This window comes from Chiloscyllium punctatum, chromosome 4, assembly GCF_047496795.1.
Source record: "Chiloscyllium punctatum isolate Juve2018m chromosome 4, sChiPun1.3, whole genome shotgun sequence".
Lineage (NCBI taxonomy): Eukaryota > Metazoa > Chordata > Chondrichthyes > Orectolobiformes > Hemiscylliidae > Chiloscyllium > Chiloscyllium punctatum.
The window spans coordinates 57,335,696-57,351,014 of NC_092742.1; the positions used below are offsets into that span (position 1 = coordinate 57,335,696).

At 41.1% G+C, this 15,319-nt stretch overlaps 2 non-coding genes across 2 annotated transcripts; both read left to right on the plus strand.

Annotated features, from left to right (window-relative positions):
- Positions 1-7,053: 7,053 nt before the first annotated feature.
- Positions 7,054-7,139, plus strand: trnay-gua (transfer RNA tyrosine (anticodon GUA)). Its single transcript is given in 2 exon segments — positions 7,054-7,090; positions 7,104-7,139. It is a non-coding gene; the product is annotated as a tRNA-Tyr (tRNA).
- A 259-nt stretch (positions 7,140-7,398) lies between these two features.
- Positions 7,399-7,471, plus strand: trnak-cuu (transfer RNA lysine (anticodon CUU)). Its single transcript has one exon. It is a non-coding gene; the product is annotated as a tRNA-Lys (tRNA).
- The last annotated feature ends 7,848 nt before the right edge of the window (positions 7,472-15,319 follow it).

Genomic DNA, 15,319 nt, shown 5'->3' on the forward strand with positions numbered 1-15,319 from the left:
ATGCGAAGGTTTGTAGGGTGGAAGGTGAGCACCAGGGGCGTTCTGTCCTTGTTACGGTTGGAGGGGTGGGGTCTGAGGGCGGAGGTGCGGGATGTGGACGAGATGCGTTGGAGGGCATCTTTAACCACGTGGGAAGGGAAATTGCGGTCTCTAAAGAAGGAGGCCATCTGGTGTGTCCTATGGTGGAACTGGTCCTCCTGGGAGCAGATACCGCGGAGGCGGAGAAATTGGGAATACGGGATGGCATTTTTGCAAGAGATAGGGTGGGAAGAGGTGTAATCCAGGTAGCTATGGGAGTCGGTGGGTTTGTAAAAAATGTCAGTGTCAAGTCGGTCGTCACTAATGGAGATGGAGAGGTCCAGGAAGGGTAGCGAGGTGTCAGAGATAGTCCAGGTAAATTTAAGGTCAGGGTGGAATGTGTTGGTGAAGTTGATGAATTGCTCAACCTCCTTGCGGGAGCACGAGGTGGCGCCAATGCAGTCATCAATGTAGCGGAGGAAGAGGTGGGGGAGTGGTGCCGGTGTAATTACGGAAGATCAACTGTTCTACATAGCCAACATAGAGACAGGCATAGCTGGGGCCCATACGTGTGCCCATGGCTACGCCTTTGGTCTGGAGGAAGTGGGAGGATTCAAAGGAGAAATTTTTAAGGGTGAGGACCAGTTCGGCCAAACGAATGAGAGTGTCAGTGGAAGGGTACTGTTGGGGACGTCTGGAGAGGAAAAAACGGAGGGCTTGGAGGCCCTGGTCATGGCGAATGGAGGTGTAGAGGGATTGGATATCCATGGTGAAGATAAGGCGTTGGGGGCCGGGGAAACGGAAGTCTTGGAGGAGGTGGAGGGCGTGGGTGGTGTCTCGAACGTATGTGGGAAGTTCCTGGACTAGGGGGGATAGGACAGTGTCAAGGTAGGTAGAGATCAGTGGGGCAGGAGCATGCTGAGACAATGGGTCGGCCAGGGTGGTCAGGCTTGTGGATCTTGGGAAGGAGGTAGAACCGGGCAGTGTGGGGTTCCCGGACTATGAGGTTGGAAGCTGTGGGTGGGAGATCTCCTGAGGTGATGAGGTTCTGTATGGTCTGGGAGATGATAGAGATATACAGCACAGAAACAGACTCTTTGGTCCAACTCGTCCATGCCGACCAGATATCCTAACCTAATCTAGTCACATTTGCCAGCATTTGGCCCATATGCCTCTAAACCCTTCCTATTCATATACCCATCCAGATGCCTTTTAAATGTTATAATTTTACCAACCTGCACCACTTCATCTGGCAGCTCATTCCGTACACACACCACCCTCTGTGTGAAAAGGTTGCCCCTTTAGGTCCCTTTTATATTTTTCCCCTCTCACCCGAAATGTGTGACCTCTCGTTCTCGACTCCTCCACCCCAGGTAGAAGACCTTGTCTATTTAACCATCCAGGCTCCTCATGATTTTATATGCCTCTATAAGGTCACCCCTCAGCCTCCGACACTTCAGGGAGAACAGCCCCAGCCTATTCAGCCCCTCCCAATAGCTCAATCCTCCAACCCTGGCAACATCCTTGTAATTTTTTTCTGAACCCTTTCGAGTTTCACAAATTCCTAATAAGAAAGACCAGAATTGCATGCAATATTCCAAACGTGGCCTTACCAATGTCCTGTAAAGCCGAAACGTGACCTCCCAACTCCTATACACAATGCTCTAATCAATAAAGGAAAGCATACCAAATGCTGCCTTCACTATCCTATCTACCTGCGATTCCACTTTCAAGGAACTATGAACCTGTACTCCAAGGTCTCTTTGTTAGTAGACTGTAACAGTTCTGCTCTGAATCCCGCAACGCCCAGTGAGCACTGTCACGTGTTTAACGACATAATTGACTGTAGTTGAATACTTTGGATTCAAAATAGCACTATGTCGAGTTTTTTAGATTAATCTGGAATTTTTGCAGTGTTGTTTGGGTTACTTTGTCATATTGCAAAAAATATTTTATAAATATATACTTATACATACTTTATCTTCTGTAATCTTTTTTACACTACCCAGGCTTGAAAGCCAGTTGCTTTCTCCTCAGCAGTTGTAGTCTGTAGCTTTTGACTTTGCTCCCACTCCTTCTCAGCTTTGCCTCTGCTTTTAGCATTTAACATTATAACACTTTTCCTGTTAGTCCCACTCAGTCTTCTTTCCTAACCACTACTGGGTTATATCTCACGATAAGCATGTTATTGCGGCTTTCAGAGACATTTTAATTATATCATCACTCTATCATAGCATATCGGCTTGAGCTATTATACCCAATTTTACATTGAATCAATTGAAGCATGGCACACCACTAGAAATATGCTGTACTTTGCTGTAATCTAATATTTAATGTTATCCCAGACACTGATGTGCCTATAGATATAATGTTTGTAAATAGTAGCTAGTTAGAATAAATGTCTAAGCTGCAAGAAGGTCAGGAGGACTGCTCTGAAAGCTTGTGATTTCAAATAAACCTGTTGGAGTATAACTTGGTGTCGTGTGATATCTGACCTTATTCTCCCATCCCAGTCCAACACTGGCACCTCCACATCATATGCTGCGAGAAAGAGTTTCTGTTTTGACCCTAGCAACTGTTTCTCTCTGCACATAGATGCTGCCAGACCTGCTGAGTTTCTCCAGCATTCTGTGTTTCAGATTTCAGGCATCGGCAGTATTTTGCTTTTATTATGTAGTAAATAACTCTTGGATTCTTCAATACCACGTTATTTGCATACAGTTTCCTATTGTAAAACAGCAAATGGACTGCTGCATTATGTAAGATACCTTCCCAGAGTCATAGAGGTGTACAGCATGTAAACAGACCCTTTGGTCCAACTCATCCATGCTGACCAGATATCCTAACTTAACCTGGTCCCATTTGCCAGCATATGGCCCATATCCCTTTAAACCCTTCCTATTCATTTGCCCATCTAGATACCATTTAAATGTTGTAATTGTACCAGCCTCCATGACTTCCTCTGGCAGCTCATGCCATAAATGCACCTCCCTCTGTGTCAGAAATCTGTCCTTTAGGTCTCTTCTATATCTTTCCCCTCTCTCCCTAAACCGATGCCCTCCAGTTCTGGACTCCCCCAACCTAGGCAAAAGACCTTGGCTTATTTACCCTGTTCATGTCCCACTGGTCTCCGATGCTCTGGGAAAACAGCTCCAGCCTATTCTGCCCGCTCCCTATAGGTGAAACCCTCCAACCCTGGCAACATCCTTATAAATCTTTTCTGAACCCTTTCAAGTTTCACAACATCTTTCCTATAGGAGAGAGACTAGAATTGCACATAATATTCCAAAAGTGGCCTAACCAATGTCCTGTACAGCCACAACATGATCTCCCAACCCCTATACTCAAACCTCTGACCATTAAAGGAATGCATACTAAATGCCTTCTTCACTGTCCTATCCACCTGAGACTCCACTTTCAAAGAACCATGAACCTACACTCCAAGTGTATGAGTCCTGCCCTGATTTGCCTTTCCAAAATGCAACACCTCACATTTATCTAAATCAGTATTTCACAACAGGGGCGGAAGCGCCCCCTGAGGGGCGTTTGCCTTCCTTCGGTGGGCGTTGAAGTCAAAGGGGGTGGCAAGGGGGCACTGAACGACTTTGTAGAGAGCTTACCAATCACTTGGAAGACTGCCGTGCCCTTGAAGATCATTGCTGTGTGCAGATGAATAGTTGTACAACATGAGTCTGTTATTTTCCCTGCACCCGTGGAGGCGTGCGCTCTGATTGTTTGCTGCGCTACTATTGATAGTCTTTTCTGTGAATGGCAAACCATTTGAACTCGTTCGCAGTTGGCAATGATCCTACTGCTGAGATCAATGTCACCTAACTCGTGTCACTTCTAGGAAGACGAAACGCAGCTTTTCAACTGTTCTACCGGGTGGCAGAATGAATGCACATTACAGCTAATTAGCCAATCAAATTTTGCCACTTGTCTGAGCGTCTTAAAATTATCGTGATAAGGTAATAGTCCATCAGGGTATTCGAGCGACAGTATAAAAATGGCCTCATCGAGTAAGAAAAAGTGCAGGCAGTATAGCATGGACTATTTGCGAGATGGCTTTATTCAGTCTCCCTCTAATAAGCAGTTACCACTCTTACTCTGTGAACAAAGCTTTTCCAATTAGGCCATGAAGCCTTCCCATCTTATTAAACATTTGGAAAAGAAACACAGTGACAAAAAGGACAAAGATTTGGCATATTTTCAAACATTAAAGAATAAATTAAATCAGCAACCAACGATTTCCATTCCTTTTTCAAAGATGGGAGCCACAAATGTGGATGGCCTTGTGGCATCATACAACATAGCGAAGCTAATTGCAAAATGTGGTAAACCTCATTCCGTGGGTGAATCATTGATGCTTCCAGCAATCGTGCTACATCAGGAACCATCAATGACTATCAAGCGTATTCCTCTTAGCAACGATTCCGTGAGAAGGCGCACCGATGAAATGGCCTCAAATGCTGAGGATAAATTATGTTCCCTTTTGATAGCGAAAGAAATCGCGGAAATCAAGCTTTACTTTTGGGGTATGTTTCATCGACAAAATGAAATACAAGAAAAACTACATTTAGCTCTGGACCTACCGACAGATACCAAAGGTAGGACTATCTTCGACTGCGTCAAGGATTATTTTGATAAAAAGTCTGTTCCCCTCAAAAACATTGGTGCTTGTGCTACGGATGGCGCGCGTGCTATGACTGGCCAACATCGGGGATTTGTAGCATTATTAAAGAGAGAAGTACCACATGTTTTCACAGCACACTGCATTATCCATCGGCAGCATCTGGCTGCAAAGAAACTTAGTGAAGCCTTAAACCATTCTCCACAAGTGGTGATAGATGTGGTAAATTATTTAAAGAGACATGTTCTGAATGAATGGCTTCTCCGCCAACTCTGTAAAGATAATGAAGATGAATTTCTGCAATCAATTGGCTCTCAATCATTTCCATGAACTGTTCGACTCTATCATCAAATTCCTACACAGAAATAATGAAAACCTTCGTATGAAAGCCGAAACCGTAAAACACGACTGTGCATATCTCACAGATATATTCGATAAGTGCAATTCGCTGATCGTGCAGATACAAAGAGATAATGTGAGTTTCATAAAGGCAAGGAATGCTGTAACATCTTTTGTTGCGAAACTTGATCTCTTTCATCGGAATATCAGTCATCGTGAGTTTTACCAGTTCCCGAGTTTAAACAATATCGCGGAGGATGTTACTGATGATCAATTACTTATCTATTCAGCTCACATTCATACACTCCAGGATGATATGAAAATACGATTTGCCGAACTTATGATCTTATTGAGATGGCTAACTGACCCCTTTATCTCACGCGCAGAAGAAATGGACATTCGCCTTCAGGAAGAAATGATAGAGCTCCAAAATGTCACTGCAATGAAAATTCGGTTTTCGTAAATGGGTGAGCCCCTTTTTTTGGATTCAAGATGCCATCCGATGTCGTTTCCCGCTATTAAGCGAAGAGGCAAAGCGGTTTGCACGACCATTTCCTACTTCTTATTTGGTTGAGAAAAGATTCAGTGCCGTCGCCAGAATACAAGATAAGACCCGGAATCGCATGGATGTTGTTCAGCGTGGTGACCTGAGATTGCTTTTGACAAAAATTGAACCAGATGTATATGATTTAGCAAGACAACATGAACCACAAGGATCGCATTGACTATTTTGCTATCACAGACTAAATTTTATACAGAGTGAGCCAAAAGTAGGTGCACAATAAGAACAGTAATAAATGATCACATTTATTTTTATTGTATATAAAACATATTTCACTAAAGTTTTCTATTTTCAGCACTGCAGTGTATAGCAGTTATATGTGCAAAAACAGACTTTGCTGATTTGGGGGCGTTGTATGATTTCAAGGATAAGAAGGGGGCATTGAATACGAAAGGCTGAGAAACACTGATCTAAATTAAACGCCATCTGCTCATTGGCCCATCTGATCAAGATTTCATTGTACTTTGAAGTAACCTTTTCGCTGTCCGCTACACCTTCAATTTTGGTGTCATCTGAAACTTACTAACTATACCTCCAATGTTCACATCAATATCATTAACAGATGAAAGCAAAATTCATATTATCTCCTTCCCATTGGAAATAGTTTTCTTCAGGTTTCACAGTTGCCTTTGACCTCCCCGACATGTCAGTTCCCAATCTGACTCCACCTCATCCTTGCTTAAAATGGTTTGTTCTTGTTTTGCTCGTCCTTTTTGAATCTTGATTATCTGGGCCGACATGACACCAATTGTTAAACATGATTTGGAGATGCCGCTGTTGGACTGGGGTGTACAAAGTTAAAAATCACACACCAGTTTATAGTCCACCAGGTTTAATTGGAAGCACTAGCTTTCGAGGCGCTGCTCCTTCATCAGGTGGTTATGGAGAACACGATTATAAGACACAGAGTTTATAGCAAAAGAATTTATATCACACTGTAAACTTTTGGTATAAATTCTGTGTCTTACAATTATGTACTCCACAACCACCTGAAGGAGTAGCTCTCCGAAAGCTAGTGCTTCCAATTAAACCTGTTGGACTATAACCTGGTGTTGTGTGATTTTTAATTTCTCTTGTCTTTAGTTTCGTGTTCGCTCCGTTTCTCGGTAGTTTTAGCCTACAGTCGATTGTCTACTGTATTTTAATTTCTTACTAATCTCTCATGGCTTCCCCGAACCACTTGCTACATTAATGTCGATCAAAAAATACCCAAACTTAGCACATCGATTGTCACATCAAATCCACTTCATTTAAGATGATTGCCACATTACAATAAATCTGCTGGGGTGGACGAGCAGGTTGACTCTGCAAAGGGGAAAAGCAGAGGGGGAGAGACGTGGAGTTTATGCTGTGCTCCGCAAATTATGGTTCTGCAGAGAAATAAACCGATAAAAATTAACTTTAAATCTTAAGAAGTCATCATTAAACACACAAAATAAAAACAATTATACAGACTATTGTACTGACCTCTTCAGAGTGTTTTGAGATGATGGCATCCAGTTCTCCTTCGATAGCTCAGCTGGTAGAGCGGAGGACTGTAGAGTTAACAGAGACATCCTTAGGTCGCTGGTTCGATTCCGGCTCGAAGGAGATTTATTTTAGTGGAATGCCTTCTATGTGCTGGTTGTTGTTTGTGTTAAACCGAATCCCAAATGAACTTTTTGATCTACTTAATTCTTATTTCACTCTCTTCCACCAGATTGGAGTCGGGCAGCAGGACATCAATCCTGACTCATGCGTGTTACTGAATCGCCAGGATTTAATGTGTATTCATGCTCAACAGCAACGTGTAACCAATCACACACGGTGTCTCAAACACATATTACAACATTTGAAGGTCTGAGCAGTAGCCCGGCTAGCTCAGTCGGTAGAGCATGGGACTCTTAATCCCAGGGTCGTGGGTTCGAGCCCCACGTTGGGCGCTAACTTTTTATTAACACTGTATTTATATTGTCTTTTACGTTTGAAAAACTAAGGGAGTTAACAGAAAAACGCTCGGACGCGGAAAGCTATCTTGCGAACTATATATATGCGTGGGAATTTTCTGCACATTAAGCATTTACGAACCAGAAATAAAGGCAGGCACAAACACAGGATTACAAACAGTGTGAAATTCGATGTTAAAAAAGTCTGATCCAATGCATTTGACACAACCATCAAAAGACTGCAGTTGTTTATGTGTAAAATGAAGTATCCACAGCCCAAGTGAGTAAATTATGGCCAAAATAGTAATCCTAGCAAAGAGGAAAGGATATTCGGGTCAGCTGAGAATGGGGCACTGGTCAAAGCAGCGTGGGTATATCAAAAAGAAAATGTTGGACAAATATTGTTGAAAATACTCGACAGGCCAGGCAGGATTTGTCAATGATGCAAGGGGATTTTTTTTTCACCTGTACTTTCATTGACCTGAAATATTTACCATAGAGAAATAACTTTCTTTCTTCAGATGCTGACAATAAATTTCTAATCTATTCTATCTATTCATATCCACTTGTAATTTTCTTATTGTTTTATTGCAACTTACTTTCCCACCTATTTCGATTTGGAGATGCCGGTGTTGGACTGGGGTGTACAAAGTTAAAAATCACACAACACCAGGTTATAGTCCAACAGGTTTAATTGGAAGCACTAGCTTTCCGAGCGACGCTCCTTCATCAGGTGATAGTGGAGGGCTCGATCCTAACACAGAATCTATAGCAAAAATTTACAGTGTGATGTAACTGAAATTATACATTGAAAAATTGATTGTCTGTTAAGCCTTTCATCTGTTAGAATACAGTGATAATTTCACTTCTTTTATGTGTAAATCACAAAACCAATTTTTATAAAAAGTTGTATTCTCAGGTTAGCTGTTAACAATGGCGATAGATAAACAAAATGTTGAAGGTGTTGGCCCCCGTGTTCTCTGTCTATGCCATGATGTTTAGATTGATTCTAATCTAAGAAGTGAGATAACAGAGTTTTACATGAATTCATGCAGTTTTTGAGCTCAGAGTTCTACATGAATGCATGCAGTTTTTGAGCAAAGTACAATGTAACCCTGAAAGTACAAATTCACCCCACAAAATATATGTGTGCATGTGGGTCTATGTCTGTCTGTGTGTGTGTGTGTCTGTCTGGGCTGAGGGCTGTGAGTGTGTGAAAGTGTGTGTGTGTAGTGAGTGCAGAGTGTCTTAAGTCTGTGAGGGGGTGCATGCGTGAGTGTGGGAGTGTGTGTGTCTATAAGGGTGTGTGTGGGTGTCTGTGTGCGTGTCTATGTGAATGTGTGTCCATGTGTATGTGTGCATAGGATTGACTGTGTGTGTGTGTGAGAGTGTGTGTGTGTAGGAGTATCTGTGTGTGTGTATATTGCAATGGTGGTCACCTGTAATGTGACATGAAGGTCCCGGTTGAGGCCCTCCCTATGGGTACCGAACTTAGCTATCAGCCTCTGCTTGGACACTTTTCTCTGCTGCCTGTCCCGAAATCCACCCTGGAGGATGGTCACCCGAAGGTCGGAGGCTGAATGTCCTGAACCACTGAAGTGTTCCCCAACTGGGAGGGAACCCTCCTGTCTGTTGATTGTTGTGCGGTGCCCATTCATCCGTTGTCGTAGCCTTTGCTCAGTTTTCTTCTCTGTCCAGTTTGTAATGGGACATTTTTTTTCTTCTTAAACAGTTTGAAACTCTCCCATACTTCATGTGAGCTCCATCATGTCAAGTTCCCATAAAGTCTTACAGGTCTCAATTAGATCACTTCTCATTCTTCTAAATTTTAACCTGTTTATGTCTAACCTGCTTAACTTTTCCTCATAGGTCAACCACTTCATCCAAGGAAACAGTGCAGACCTTTCTTTGAACTGATTCCACCCTTGCAAGGTGCGACTGATGAAGTGACACCCTCCCCTCCTGGCACCTTCCCCTGCCACCACAGGAATTGCAAAACCTGTGCCCATACCTCTCCCCTCACCTGTGTCCAAGGCCCCAAAGGAGCCTTCCACATGTATCAGAATTTTACCTGCACTTCCACACATGTCATTTAATGTATCTGTTGCTCCCAATGCAGTCTACTATGCAATGGGGAGACAGGATGCTTCCTTACAGAGCACTTCAGAGAACATCTCCAGGCCACATGCACCAACCCACCCCTTCTCCCCATAGCCGAACACTTTAACTCCCCCTCCCACCCCGCCAAGGACATGCAGATCCTGGGCCTCCTCCATTGCTACACTCTAACCACCCAATGCCTGGAGGAAAACACCTCCTTCTAACCACGCGGCATGAATGTGGACTTCACTAGTTACCTCATTTCCCCTCTCCCACATCTTATCCTAGTTTCAACCTTCAAACTGCTCTCTTGACCTGTCCTACCTGTCCATCTTTCTTCCCACCTATCTGCTCCATCCTCCTCTCTGACCTATCACCATTACCCCTACCTCCATCTACATCTCGTACTCTCAGCTACCTTCCCATCAGCCCCACCACACTCTCATTTATCTCTCTAACCCCTCGGCTCAGAAGCCTCATTTCTGTTGAAGGGCTCTGGCCTGAAACATTGATTCTCCTGCTCACTGTACTACGGTATTGGTGAACCATCCTCAAGTCACCCATGGCTGTAAATTGAATGTCCATTACTTTGAATTTAATTTATTTAAAGTTTTATTTGCTCTCAAGCCTCTTCAATGGCAGCGTGTTCCAATACATTATAACTAGTACTGGGTCTAGTCTGAGTGCACTATCAGAGTACCTCTCTAATGAAACTTTTGAATTGATGTAGTTCTTCTTTGGATACAAAATCTTTCATGGTGTTTCTGGCCCGATTTATCAGACTGTAATAAAACCTTTTAGAGACTTAATCCAAAGTCACTCCCTGTTTTCTTTAATATCTAAGCATATGTATTTAAAAGCCTGCCTTCCAATCTTAAAATACCGTTTTTCTTTGATCTAAAGTTGCATAGAAGCCCCCTCCCCCCCCACAGATAATCATTAACATTCATAATGAAAATGTCTGTTAGTTTCTCTTTGTGGTACCAGTAGAATATTGGAGGATCTGCTTTAAGCCAAATCCCACCAACTATCAGATTACTGTCTCAAAAGAATAACAAACCAAAGTCACTCAGACAATACTCATGCACTTCCTGATGGGACTGGAATTCTAGCTGTCACATTTTAAGTAGCCTTGGTATTTCCAAGAAAAACCCCTACATAATAGACTTGAAAGTTATTGCCACCTTGTAAAAGATTGCGTTAATGTCTCTGAGGCATCAATAGACTACAATATGCTAGTCTCAATGGTAACTACTTTCACCTCCAATCCTCTCAGAAACAAAAAAGATTTTGACACATGATGCTGAGATCAACTGCCTTTTAACTGTACAATTTTAAAATGCTTCATTCAATGTATGGAATATATATTAAACAAAAACCTGAACTTTGGGTTGCAATGGAAAAGTTTCTGGTTTGAAACTAAAAGTGAGCTATCTATATGTGGAGTCTTTGCAAGTAATCAACCTTCTTTTAATCAAAACAAGAGGGTAGAACTTGTATTTCAATAACTTTCTCTAAACCCATATTCACAAAAGGAATTCCAGACTGCTAACTTCAGCTTTATACTTGATTGCAAAAGCAAGGACACTAATGTACATGCATCCCTTAGTTGTTTTGTACTCATGTTGGTGCTAATAATTTCTTTGTTCTTCTTGCATGTCTGGGAACATACCTATCTCGCAAAGCATTTTCTCCCTGCCTAGGGGTGTGTGAAACAAACCCCATTTTGGTTTAGCTTGAGGATAGTGTTGTTGTAGTTTCCACAATATCAACAAACAGAGAGAATGGTGAGATATGTATTACTTAAAAGATCTCACAATTGTAGGTAACACAGAACTAACTGAGAAACACCAAATACTCCCTGCGTCATCCAATCCAAAAAAAACACTTGTTAAATTTCCATAGCTCCCTTCTATCTCAGCTCTCTGCTGACACATGACTGTGCAGTGAATCACAGGTCAAATCACATCATCATGTTTGCTGATGATACAACCGTAGTGGGTCTCATCATCATGAACAATGAGTCAGCATACAGAGAGGAGGTGCCGTGTCTAACAGATTGGTGCAGAGCCAACAACCTGTCTCTAAAAGTGGACAAGACGAAAGAGATGGTTGTTGACTTCAGGAGGACACAGAGCGCTCTCTCTCTCTGCTGGACATTAACAGGTCCCCCGTGGAGATTGTGAAAAACACTAAATTTCTTGGCGTACACCTGGCGGAGAATCTTACCTGGACCCTCAACACCAGCTCTGTAGCCAAGAAAGCCCAGTACCTCTCTACTTTCTGCACAAGCTGAGGAAAGCCCACCTCCCACTCCCCATCCTCACCATTTTCTGCAGAGGATTCATTGAGAGTACCCTGAGCTTTTGCATCACTGCCTGGTTCGGGAATTGCACTGTCTCGGATCGTAAGACCCTACAACAGATAGTGAGCACAGCTGAGAAGATCATTGGGGTCTCATTCTTCCCTCCATTACAGATATTCACATGACATGCTACACCTAAAAGGCGAAGAGCATTGTGGAAGAGCCCACACACAGCTCACTCAAACTCTTCTCCCTCCTGCCAGAAAATACTGGAGCATTCAGTCTCTCATGGCCAGACTGTGCAACAATTTCTTCCCCCAAGCCATCAGGCTCCTTAACACAGTATGATCAGACTCTTTCCCATCTGAAATTCTTTGCATGACTTTAAATTGCTGCTAGAAAAATGTTTATTATTTATCATTCTTCTAATACACTGTAACTTGCATGCTTTGCACTTCTTATGCATGATGCCGTGAACGATTGTGTAATTTGTGCTGTCCATATAGTACCCTCGCTCCTGGAGGAACGCTATCTCGTTTTTACTGTATCAGTTGTATATGGTAGAAATGACAAATAAAAAAACTACTCTCTCTACTCTCTCTCTCTCTTATATATATACATATATATCTATCACCTGCTGCTTTAGGTGGTTTCAGAAATATTTCCTTTTAAAACACTTCTTACCCTATATAAAAAAATGCATCATTCACAATCAGTTGACCAAACATTTCAGGAATAACTTGCTAAAAGACCTAAGATGTTATTCAACATCATGTTTCATGTAGTAGTGGAATCCACTTAAATTTTGATCACTAAGTTTAAGTTGTTATTTAAACTTAGCAAGTTTAAATCAGAGCAAGTTCAGGCGTTAATTGAATATGTCCTAGCAGGGACAACTTTCTCTGTGCAAATTCATCGATGATGACAAGATTGCTTGTATCCTATTATCCTGGTGTATACACTAAATTCTTTCCAGTTACCTAACTTTTTCTTGGGCTTATTAATTTATTTTCAAATTTGTTTGTAGCATTAGAATTCAATCATAAGGATTTATATTTCGCATGATCCACTCCACAAACTATGGATGTACATCTACTGTTCCAGACTGTACAAATGAATGAGTCCATAACAAAAACATTAATTACTTGGCTCAAGCTCCTTGCAGTTAGAACAGCTCTCGCTACCTGATTGGTATCACTAACTTCTCATTCAGAACATTCAGTCACAATATGTAATTTCAAAAACTTTATTAACCTGCTTCAATGAATTTTTTGCAAAATGGTATTTTGAGTGACATATAAAACATCTGATTGCTTCCCAAGCAGTTTCCAGTTTTATTGTCTGTTATGATTGCCAAATATAATTATGAGTTTCCTTTTATATATATGGTTGTGGACTTTATCTAGATAGCATTGATTCCCTCTTTTCTTCATGCAACTGGTGAAAGTCCCATTTGAGTTATGAATGCTATTCCAGAAACATTTTTAAGGCTCCCAACCTTTGCTCCAAACATTTACTTCTTTCAGAAAATATAATTCCAGTAAACACTAGGAGTTTATCCATGTCTGACACTTTAACATAGTCGATCAATCAAGACAAGTACTGAGTTTGGGATCTCCAAGTAGAATCCTTTCAGTCTCAAACATAGTTTATTAAATTCCATTACATATTCTTACGTGGAATAATTTCTCAAAGTCTGACCAGCCTCATAATGTTTAATGGATAGTATTTTAAAATAAATTTTGTCCATATATGATAAGATTATCCAAACCTTGTCCAATATCCAAATTTTGAGCTTGTAACTCTGAAAATACTTTACACTTGATCCTGTTGTTAATGAGAATTAACAACAATGTCATAATTTACATTCTCTTGTGAGGTTGTAATCTATGTTAATAAATCTGCTTCAATTTTCCATTGATCATATCTGAATAGAACATTGTCCGGAAATTACACTTGGTTTCAACCATTCTCTTAAAAGTAACTCTAGTTGCAACCTCTGTCTGAAACAAAACTCAATTTTAAATCTTTACATTTTGGCAACTATGCTTTGCTCCAAGAGCATTGTGCTCTTCATCAGCTTATGCTCAAAGCTTCGATTGGCCTGCTCCTCAGATGCTGCCTGACTGGCTGTGCTTTTCCAGCTCCACACTCTTCGACTCTAATCTCCAGCATCTGCAGTCCTCACTTTGTCCCAACTATGCTTTGCTGCAAATGTAAACTCAGATATTAGGCTGTTCGTGAATTAGATCAAAACACATCTTTTCTTCTTTATTGACTGAACAGTCACACACCCTTAAGGACCACCTGTTAATTAATTAACCCTGTCAACAGTTTAACCTTTACTACTCTGATACAATGTTTTGACATTTCATCATCCCCGTCACAACTATCTTCTTATTTTATAAAACTCTTTATTATCAACTCGTAGACTATATTTTAATTGAACTCCTATGAAGTGTTTTTGGACTTTTTAACCACTTTAAATGCATCATATAAATGCAGGTTGTTCTTTTTTCACAGCCAGTTGTTGTTATGATTTGAAATGCATTCTCTGAAAGAATGAGGGAAACTTATTTAATGGTTCCATTATAAAGGGAATTGAATAAATATTGAAAGTTAAAAATATTCTGTGCTGTTTGCTTGCCCCAATAAATTTGAAATAATTACACTTTAAGACTTAACATTAGAGCATCTGGCTTGCAGTTCTCCATGTGGTTGGTGGACAATACATTGATATTGTACATCTGACTGTAAGCATTGAGTATAACAGAATTGTTACAGTGTAGAACCTGTCTATTTGGCCCAAAGTGCCTGCACCAGTGCCCAAGTGAACATTTCACCCAGTTCCAACCTCCAGATTTTCTCCTACAATCTTGCAAATTCCTTCTTTTCAAATAACCATCTCATTTAAATGCCTCAATTAAACCTATCTCCACCACGCACTTTGGTGCTGCATTCTGGGTCCTAACCATTTGCTGCTTGAAAATGCTTTTCCTCATATAAGTTTTGCTTCTGTTGCTAATAATGTTTAAGTCTTTGCCCTTCTCAATCCTTTCATGTTTGGAAAGTTTGTTTTACAGATTTATCATGATTTTTGATAGCTGAATCTTATCTCCTTTCAGCCTTCTTTTATCCAAGGTGCACAGAGCCAATTTTTCCTATCTATCTTCATAATTGAAATTCTTCATAAATCTCATCAACACTCTCTTCAATGTTTTCACATGCTTCTTAAAGTGTGGTGCCCAAAGCTGGATTCCAGCTGAAGCAATTTTTAAAAAAAATCAATGTAGCATATTTTCAAAGGAATTAATTCGTTTATTTAAAAAAAATGAAACATCACTATGTGACGAAGGGATATAAGGATAGAGCAAACCATTGACATTTGCAGTGGTGGTTTATTCAGAGCTATAGGCGTCACTCTGCCTCCATACGGGGAA